General features: G+C 46.3%; 1 long non-coding RNA gene across 1 annotated transcript; it reads left to right on the top strand.

Annotated features, from left to right (window-relative positions):
• Positions 1 to 64: 64 nt before the first annotated feature.
• On the top strand, positions 65 to 9,842 carry Gm29630. Its single transcript, XR_387388.2, has 4 exons — positions 65 to 103; positions 3,307 to 3,419; positions 3,622 to 3,727; positions 9,777 to 9,842. It is a non-coding gene; the product is annotated as a predicted gene 29630 (long non-coding RNA).
• The last annotated feature ends 212 nt before the right edge of the window (positions 9,843 to 10,054 follow it).

The following is a 10,054-nucleotide window of genomic DNA, read 5'->3' as shown; positions in this document are numbered from 1 at the left end:
GCCTTCATGTGAAGATGTAGAACTCTCAGCTCCTCCTGCATCATGCCTGCCTGGATGCTGCCCTGCTCCCACCTAGATGATGATGGACTGAACCTCTGAACCTGTAAGCCAGCCCCGATTAAATGTCATCCTTTATAAGACTTGCCTTAGTCGCCGGGCAGTGGTGGTGCACGCCTTTAATCCCAGCACTTGGGAGGCAGAGGCAGGCGGATTTCTGAGTTCGAGGCCAGCCTGGTCTACAAAGTGAGTTCCAGGACAGACAGGACTATACAGAGGAATCCTGTCTCGAACCGCCCCCCCCCCCACCAAAAAAAAAAAGACTTGCCTTAGTCATGGTAGCTGGTATAGCAGTAAAACCCTAACTAAGACAGAGTCTGAATCTCAGAGAAAGGGAGATACCTGTGTTCAGAGGAATTGCAGGGAGCTGGGAGGCAGAGGCAGGCATAGCTTGTGAGTTGCATTCCAGGATAGCCAGAGCTACATAGCAGGGCTGGAGAGGTGGAGAGCAGTTTATAGTCCTGGCTGCTCTTCCAGAGGACATGTGTTCAATTCCCCTCAGCACCCATAATATGGTCGCTCACAACCATCTGTAACTCCAGTCCTGGCGTATTTGACACCCTTTTCTGGCCTCTGTGGGCACTGCATTAATGTAGTACACAGACTTGCATTTAGACAAACACCCATACATATAATAATAATAATAATAATAATAATAATAATAATAATAATAATAAATTTTCAAAATTTAAAGCATAGTTTATTATTATTAATAATGTCAGCATTTGAATACCCACTGTAGACATATCTTCTGTGAGCAAAACCCAGGGCAGGGAGATGCTTTAATCCCTACTGTATAGATGAGAAGAAAGTGGAAGCCCACAGCAACTTTTCCAAAATCACGGAGGTAAAAAATGACAGCACCAGTCTGGAGCTGGAATCAGATAGAAGGCTTCCTCATCTCAGAGCCTCAGTTATTTTTGGACTGGTCTGCCAAGGAAAAAGAACCTTGAGGTCAAGGTCTCTCCTGTCATTTGAAATCCGCTAATCCTCGCTAAAGTGGAATTCATTGCCGACCTTGGCAGCACGCTGATGTCTGTGTCCTTCCCCTATGCTGATGCAATCAGTTTGGGGTCCAGCCTAGGCATCAGAGAGCACATCAAAGGACTGCAAATGACCCTGGAAGGCAGCAAGGATGTGATGCACTGGAATAAGGACAGTGTGGCAGTGCACTGGTGACATCTGCTCAAAGCAGCACCAGGAAAGACTGTTAGGAGAGACTACCTCCGGTGGTCAGATGAGATTTTCTCAGGAGCCGGACCTTGAGATCATAGCTGGGAAGACTCCCATAGGAGGCCCGGGATAGCCCAACATAGCTCTGACATGCTAGGCTCTGCACTAGGAGAAGGTGGCCAAACCTGGATTCCAAGCCACCTAGCCCAGGGCCACACAGCTGTTTGGCCAGTTTGTTTGTGACCAAAATGTACCAGTGTGTCAATTTCTAGAATTTAAACTCAGAGGGATTAAAGCCCATCCTTTCACCCCTGCCTGGTGGCCTGAACACTGGGCTGCTGATTAAGCATTGTAGCGCCCTCATCAGGCTTCTGTTTGGCCTTCAAGATCAAAGGACAACTGAGACCTTAGAGCAAAAGAGAAAAATATCACAGGGCAGTGACAGATAAGAACTACAAAGACAAACATCGATGTGGCTTTTCCTTGAGGTGTTCTGTTTCTTTTGTCCTTAAACATCATATTATTAAACTACCTTTACAATTAGATTATGTAGAAAGAAAGCAGAATTTTAAAAGTATTATTTTATGTGTATGTGTGATTTGCCTGCATGTATGTCTGTGTACTAGGTGTGTAGCTGGTGCTCATCAAAGGCCAAAGGCCCAAAGAAGGTAATTGGATCTCCTAGGACTGGTTACAGTTTGAGCCACATATGGGTGCTGGAAATCTAACCCAGATCCTCTAGAAGAGCAGCCACTGAGCCATCTCCACAGATATAAGAGAGCAGAATTTTAATATTCTGTTTTAGTCCCCATATTAATAAAATTCAAAATTGAACACTAATTTTCTCTCAATCTTGACAGTATGTTACTATGCTTTGCTTTGAGACAGGGTCTTACGGTATGCCCAAGGTTGGACTGAAACCTTCTGTAAGCATAGACTGCACACAAACACTCAATCCTCCTGCCTCTATTTCCTAAATGCTAGGATTACGAGAATGAACCACCATGCCTAGCAATGATCATATATAGGAATTTGGGGTTTTTTTTAAGATAGTGTTTCACTCTGTAGCCCAGCCTGGCCATGCCCCCACAGTAGACTGGACCCGTTGCATGCTGGGATTACAAACGCTAAGCATTCAAGGAAAGTGAGGAAGACACTCTTTACCTGCCACTCAGCTGACAGCTCCACACCTCCAATCTTCCATGTGCTAAGTCTGGCTAGATAAAAAAAGAATGAGTAACTCAGTCACAATAATGCTACATGACTAGGTTTTCTGAGAGGGCTTCTCAGGCTGGAGAGGTAGCTCAGTGGTTAAGAGCACCAACTGCTCTTCCAGAGGACCTGAGTTCAATTCCAAGCAACCACATGGTGGCTCACAACCATCTGTGATGGAATCCGATGCCTCCTTCTGGTGTGTCTGAAGACAGCTACCGTGTGCTCATGTACATAAAGTAAATAAATAATTCTTAAATAACAACAACAAAGACAACGGTCCTAATAACCCTGGTTGCCTCAGACCTACATCTAGATGAGAATCAGAAAGTTCAAATGATGGAAAACACTGCTCAGCCCAGAAAGAAAGGAAGCAAATAAGGCCATTGACTCAGAAGGCACAGTGGTTCTGGAGTCCACTGCAAGAGTCCACTGTGGAAGTCTACTTCTGTCTTAGGTCTCTGCAGCCTGTGACAGGCATCCTTATTCTAATATGATAAGAAAACAAGCATTCATAACAGTGGGGACTCTGCAGAGCTTTGGGGGCAGCTTGTAGGAATTTGGCAAGAAACTGACACTGGGCTGGGACAAGGAGGTAGGCTCCAGATTAATACAACTGGGGAGTGTGTTCTTTGTATTTTGATGGGTCTGGTTAAGACCCCAATACAGTAATCATGGGACCTTTATTTATGCTTTGTTTGTTCCTTAACTATGTTTATGCCTTAGGACCGACCCTATTCTTTGTATGTACCTAGAATGATATAAAAGCAGACTGGAAAAAAATAAACCTGCTTCAGCTTCAGCCTTGGCTGCTATGTTATGTGTCCTGTTACAATGTTGTCTGATTGTCTTTTCTTTCTTTAGTCCTCACTCCCTCCCTGAGACCCTGATGACTGACTGAGCTGGCTTGGTCAGGGGATACAGGCCCCCAAGAGGTGCTTTGCTCAACACATTGAATCCTTACTTGGTCCCATACGGTAAGTCAAAACAGGATGAACCCCTGGCATCTGTGACGTTGTCTGGCATCTGGCTCCTTTACTTTGGGTCAGACTCTTCCTTGGTTCAGCAAAGGCAAAATCACTCAGAGTGCCTGTCTACCCAGCCAATCACATTCCCCTTCAAGACTGAAGGCACGGAAGTAAGTCACCGTCCTATGTCTGCTGCCTCTCTGCGCCCTAGGAAAGAGTCCTGGAGGCTAAGACAGACCACCTCTACATGGAAATGATTATCTCTGACAAAGAGGATGCAGCCAGAAGCAGATCCCCTCCTGTGATGGCACCGGCAGGTAAATAATTTATTGGACCACCTTATGGGACCAGAGCGGAGACTGTATTGTGTGGGTCCACACCTTGACCAAGACTGATGGCTTGTGCATGCCCTTGCCTTTTGCTTCAGATTTTTTGCATTTAAGCGTCAAGCACCTATCATTTCCCCCAGGGAGTCCCAGAATTCCTTTATTTGTTCTGCTTCTCACCCATGGATTAGACCTCCTTTCTTCACTTTTCACCTTTCCTCATCTCTAGTTTGTGTGTTGGGACATTGGCAGAGCTGAAACTGTTGGGCTGTCAGAACCAGGATTTTTGTCCTAAAACTCTAACTATAGTAGCAACTACTACAATGGTGGGTACTTTATGTGATGTACCAGGCTGGGTACTCTATGTGATACTCCATCCAGGCTGGATACTCTATGTGCTGCTCCATCCAGGCTGGGTACTTTATATGAGGCTCCATCCAGGCTGGGTACTTTATGTGATGCTCCAGGCTGGACATTTTACATTGTGTTCCAGACAAGCAATCTTCCTGTACAGTCCCAGCGCAAGCATTCAGACACAGTCAGGGGCTGCTTTTACTGCGTAGCATCAACTCTTCACTTGGGTCCACAAGGGAACTAAAGGCGGGGAAAAGCCTGCCATCTTTACCTTTATGTAAGTCTTTCCCCTTTACTCTGTGTGTGTGTGTTAATCTGTTTGTGTGTGAATGGTGTCTGTGTTTGTATGTGAATGTGTGTGTATGTGAATGTGTGTGTGTGTGTGTGTTAATCTGTTTGTGTGTGAATGGTGTCTGTGTTTGTTTGTATGTGAATGTGTGTGTATGTGAATGTGTTTGTGGGTGTGTTTGTATATGAATGTATGAATGTGTTTATGTGTATGTATGAATGTGTTTGTATGTGTATATGAAAGTGTGTATATAAATGTGTGTGCATGAGTGTATGTATGTGTGTGTGTGTGTGTTTGTGTGTGTGTGTTGATGCCAGATTATGGATATCAGAGGACAAATTCTAGAAGTTGGTTCTTTTCTTCCACCACAGAGGTTCCAGGGTTTGAATTCAGGTCAAAATGTGTGGTACCCTTTACTCACCAAGACATCTTACTGGCCCATAACTTACTGTTTTAATGTCCTTGTTAGAGAGTCTTTAGGAAGACGGATGCTGCCTTTGGAGACAGTTCTGATTTTATCCAACTCCCAGCCAGGTTTCTATACTTTCTGTGTCTTCTCAATTTCTCTCCTCTTTCAACTAAAAATTGTATTTGAGATTCTTCTTTTTTTTTTCTGCTTAAAGAGACAAAGAAGAGAGTTGGAGAGGTGGCTCTCACTGTGGAGTATGCATGAGTATGCATGTACACACAAACACACACACAATGAAAATAAGAAGGCAAAGAAATGGTAAAACTGTAAGATGAGTTTGACCCAATATTGCCCTGTAACATTGCCATAGGGTGAGTTGCCTCGAGTGGGCTGAGCACGCTCTTCAGAAAGGCTTTCAGGGTCTACAACAGGGCAAGGAAGGAGCCTGGGAGACCTGTGACTTCAGGTGCACTCTAGGCCTGGTCTCATGGCAGTGTGGGTACACTGGCTTCTCTAATGCAGAATGGCCCACCCTTCATCTTGATGCTGGCCTGGTGGGCTGTTGTTGTTGGTTTGGTTTGGTTTGGTTTGGTTGTTGGTTTGGTTTGATTTTTTCCAGTGTCAAATTGTGAGCTGGGCAGGGGTGAGTACAACTAAAGAGAAGCAGCAGCTCCAGCAACTGATGATCACCACAGGGGAGGAATGTCCCCACAGCCAGGACAGGGATATTGGCTCTGGATGGGGATCCAGGCAGATCACCAAACAGCACACATTCAGACACTTGAGTAATTAACATTTGTTATGCTTTGGATGCAAAATGTACTCCCCCCCACCCCCATGCCCACACACACACACACACACACACATATGCGTGCACGCGCACAGACACCTGTGTTCGTCCTCAGCTGGTGGTGTTCATCTGGAAAGTTATAACAGCTCTAGGAACTGGAGCCTCTTCAGAGGAAGTTATCCGTAGGCAGAGTGGACCTTCAGGCTTATAGCTTAGACTCACTCCTGTGCTTTGTCCCACTCTGCTTCCTGCATCCCTGAGACGTGAGAAGGAGAGGAGCCCTGCCACATGTTCCTGCTACCCTGTTGGACCGTGTCTCCCCAGTCAGGCATGAATCAAAGCAGATCCTGCCTCTCGTAAACTAGTTCTTGTCATGTATTTGGTCACAATGGCCAATACAAATGTGTACATCTGTTCACCCCACCACGTCCTGAGCCCCTGGATGAAGCAATGGCTGGTCATTGTATCCCACCTCCTAGAAGAGAGCCTGGTACAGCAAGTCCTCCATTAGGATGGAAAACAATTGAGGAAAATTGCAACTGAAGCATCTGAAGTAACAAACTGTAGCTCCCGAAAAAGACATTGCTCGCTGTATGAGGTACCAACAGGTAAATGGTTAGAATGTGTGAAAGCAGACCACAACCTTTGCATCACTGCAGAGGTGTGGTGGTTTAAATGAAAGTGGCCCCCATAGACTCATAGGGAGTGGCACTATTAGGAGGCGTGGCCTTGTCTGAGTAGATGTGGTCTTGTCAGAAGTGTGTCACATTCTCTTCCTGCTGCTTGTGGATCAAGATGTAGAACTCTCAGCTCCTTCTCCAGCACCATGTCTGTCTGTGCACAGCCACACTTCCTGCCGTGCTGATAATGAACTGAACCTCTGAATTGTAAGCCAGCCCCAATTAAGCGTTTTCCTTTATAAGTGTTGCTGTGGGTCATGGTGTCTCTTCACAGCAATAGAACACTAAGACAAGGAGTTACCAAAAAGGCAGATCTGTTCACCTGAGTAACTCATCGCCACTTTGGGAGTGCATGAGGTATTTAAAAGGAACCTTCTGGTGGCTTCTTATGAGCAGGAGTCACTGATGTCATACTGTCACTGGTGATTAACCCATAGGAAGCCTTGGCTGGGGAGAGAACAGGTTTCTTCTTTCTGATCTCAGGTTTGGGAAACCCTGCTGCTGACTGATAGATGACATGCTCCCGACACTGTCCCATGTGGCCTGCTTTCTGGAGTAATGTCCCTTTTCAAGGGAGCTGCTGCAGAGTGCTGCCCGTGGCCTTTTGCCTAGAAGCTGTGTCAGGCCTATGAGCACAGGCAACCCCTGGAACCCGCACGGCTGCCACCACTCAAACAAAGAGAAATCCTGGCCCCTGGGAGCCCACCCACTGAGCTGTATTCATCACACACCTCAAAAATCAAGAAAGGGGCCTGGTGGTGGTGATGGTTCCTGGCTTTCATCCCAGCCCTCAGGAAGCAGAAACAGGAGGATCTCTCTGAGTTCAAGGCCAGGCTTGTCTACAGAGAGAGTTCTAGAACAGCCAGGGCTACACAGAGAGACCCTGTCCCCCCCAAAAAAAATCAAGAAAGGGATCCTATCTGACTTCTGAATTTGGTAGTGAAGATAGGCAGGGGGGCTGGTGAGATGGCTCAGTGGTTAAGAGTGCCGTCTGCTCTTCCAAAGGTCCTGAGTTCAAATCCCAGCAACCACATGGTGGCTCACAACCATCCCTAACAAGATCTGATGCCCTCTTCTGTAGCTGTCTGAAGACAGTTACAGTGTACCTAAATATAATAAATAAATCTTTTTAAAAAAAAAAAAAAAAAGACAGGCAGGGGATACAGTGAAGAAAGCCAGCAATTGAGGCACTGACAAGCAGCTAAAGGATTTCAATGGGTCTCCATGAAAATCCCAGAAAAGAATACTGTTAGTAGAATTCTTTAATGAGTTTGGGACTAGAAAACGCACAGAAGCAACCCAGGGCTCTGATGGGTTCTACTAGAACAAGAAGTGCTCAGGTCCCAGTGCCAGGTAAGCCAAGCCTGACTACTCTGGGACATTCTGGTTAGATGCTATAGAAAATGGGGCGAGGGATTTATCTAGGTACAGTTTGGCTTGGCTACAACATACTTTTAGGGAGAAGTATGTAGTGATGTGCTGGCGTAGAAGGGGGAAATCTGGTTTGCTATCTATTCAGAGATAGAAAACTAGGTCCTACAAATACTCTAAGCTGCAAATGTATCTTGTTTACCAGTTTTATTTATTCATTTGGTTGGTTGGTCAGTTAGTTAGGGCTGCCCTCAACTTGCTATGTAGCTGGAGTCCCCTCAAACTTTTTTTTTTTAAGATTTATTTATTTTATATATATGAGTACCCTGTCGCTGTCTTCAGACACACCAGAAGAGGGCATCAGATCCCATTACAGATGGTTGTGAGCCACCATGTGGTTACTGGGAATTGAACTTAGGACCTCTAGAAGAGGTTCTTCTTCTAGAGGTGACACTTCTAGTGCTGACTAGCACTCTCAACTGTGAGCCACCTCTCCAGCCCCTCTCGCCCCTGTCAAACTTTGACCCTTTTCCTTCTACCTCGCAGGTAAAGAGGTCACAGGTATACAACTACGTGGTTTTGTTTTTAAAATTAATTTAGGGGGTTGGAGAGATGGCTCAGGAGAGATGCCCAACAGTAATTCCCTTACCCAGGACATCACACACACACACACACACACACACACACACACACCTTTTCTGTGAATTTGACTCAGGTTAGGTCTCATGCTGATGGACTCATGCAGTGTAGATCCTTTTGTGACTGGCACATTTCGATCATCATGACATCTCCTCAGTTCATCACGAGCTCAGTGTCACCTCAGAGAACATGGTGCTTGTCCTACACTTGAAGAAACCAACCCTTCATCCCCACAAGGATCGGGTGCAGTAAAGGTTTTAATCTGGATGCATTGATTCCCTGTCCAGAGCAGGCTGCCCGCCGTGCCCTACTCCTACCCTTAGTTCTTTGCGTTTCAGCACTGAGGGTAGAAGCAGTGTGCTCCTCCCAGCAACACGACCACCCTAGCTCACAAATGTACCCCATGTTCTTCTCTCTGTGTCCTCATTTGAAGGGGCTGCCCAACATCCCTCTTGTGAAAGGAAAAAGAGCTACTCTTTAGTCGGAACAGTAACGGTTGGTTATGAATAAGCCGTTCCAAAACCACATTTGTCCTGACCCCTTCCCGCAGCACTAGGTAACCCTTAACTCCGTAGAGAATTTTAAGAGCCGCTCTCTAGGAACTGAAGCTGTCACACTAACCCTGTTGCCAGGCAATGGAGAGCAACGTCCTCAATCTATGCCTGCAGAGTGCCTAAAATACGTCCCCGTGGCTCTCCAGACATTAATGCATTAGCCTGGGCTGCACGTAGGTGACCGGTGCACAGGAGCAATCTTGGGAGCTGTCTTTGTGTCTTTCTCTGAGGGGGAGCAGCCCTGCCCCAGCCTCTCCACTTCCTACTCATACCCAGAGGACCAAGAAGGAAATAACCCTGCGCTGTACCCAGCAGCAAGGAAGCCCCACATGACCCTCCTCACAGGTGCTTCTCTTACTTGGGCAGTGTTGCTTCACACAAACTGATGGGTTTCCTTTCATCTGGGTATCTGTGGGGATCCTCCCAGCTAATCAGCTAGGGGCTTTCTTGGTGTGTGTGGAATACACACTTCTGTGTAAGTGCACATGTGTGTGGTATACAGAGTGTGTGGGGTATACACTCCTGAGTGTGTACCTGTGTGTGTATATTCTTGTGTATGTGTGCAAACATGCAAGAAGATGCCAGAGGTTGGCCTTGGATATATTTCTGTATCATGTCTCAATTTTATGTTTTTGAGGCAGGCTCTCTCACTAAACCTGGAGTTGTTTGGCCCAATTAGCTGAGCAGTGAGCCATTGGGATCCTCCTGTGTCCTCATTTCCCCAGTCCTGGAGTTACAGGTGTGCCCGGCCCCACCCAGCTTTCTGTGTGGATGCTGGGAGTTGGAATTCAGGCCCCCTAGGCTTGCACAGGAAGCACTTTACCCCACCCCAGCACTTGCCTATTTTAGTCTTGGGGAAAGTTCTGGCTTCAGAAAAGGATAAAGTTTAATTTTACCTCAGTTCCTCGAATCAACAAGGCTTTCCTTTTTTAGTTGTATTTTCTTTTCTTATAGTTGCAGGGATGGAAGCTGGGGCCTCGCACATGCTCGGCAACACTCTGCTGCCACCGAACCTCATCCCCAGCCGCTCCACAAGAATTCCCCTCAGGGGGCTGTGGGGGTGGCAGGGTTGGAAGAAGAGGAAGATTAAAATAAAACAGCACTGCAAACACAAATAACCCTTCTTAATTTCGAGGCTCACCAGCAACCTCTATAGATCTGGACAATGTGGTCTGGCACCTCTCTATTTATGACTGGCAACAAAAATAACGCGGTCCTTAACCAATTATTTT

The sequence above is a fragment of the Mus musculus genome, chromosome 1 (genome assembly GCF_000001635.26).
Source record: "Mus musculus strain C57BL/6J chromosome 1, GRCm38.p6 C57BL/6J".
Classification (NCBI taxonomy): Eukaryota; Metazoa; Chordata; class Mammalia; order Rodentia; family Muridae; genus Mus; species Mus musculus.
Note: the sequence above shows the minus strand (reverse complement) of the source record. Positions and strands in the feature narration are given on the sequence as shown.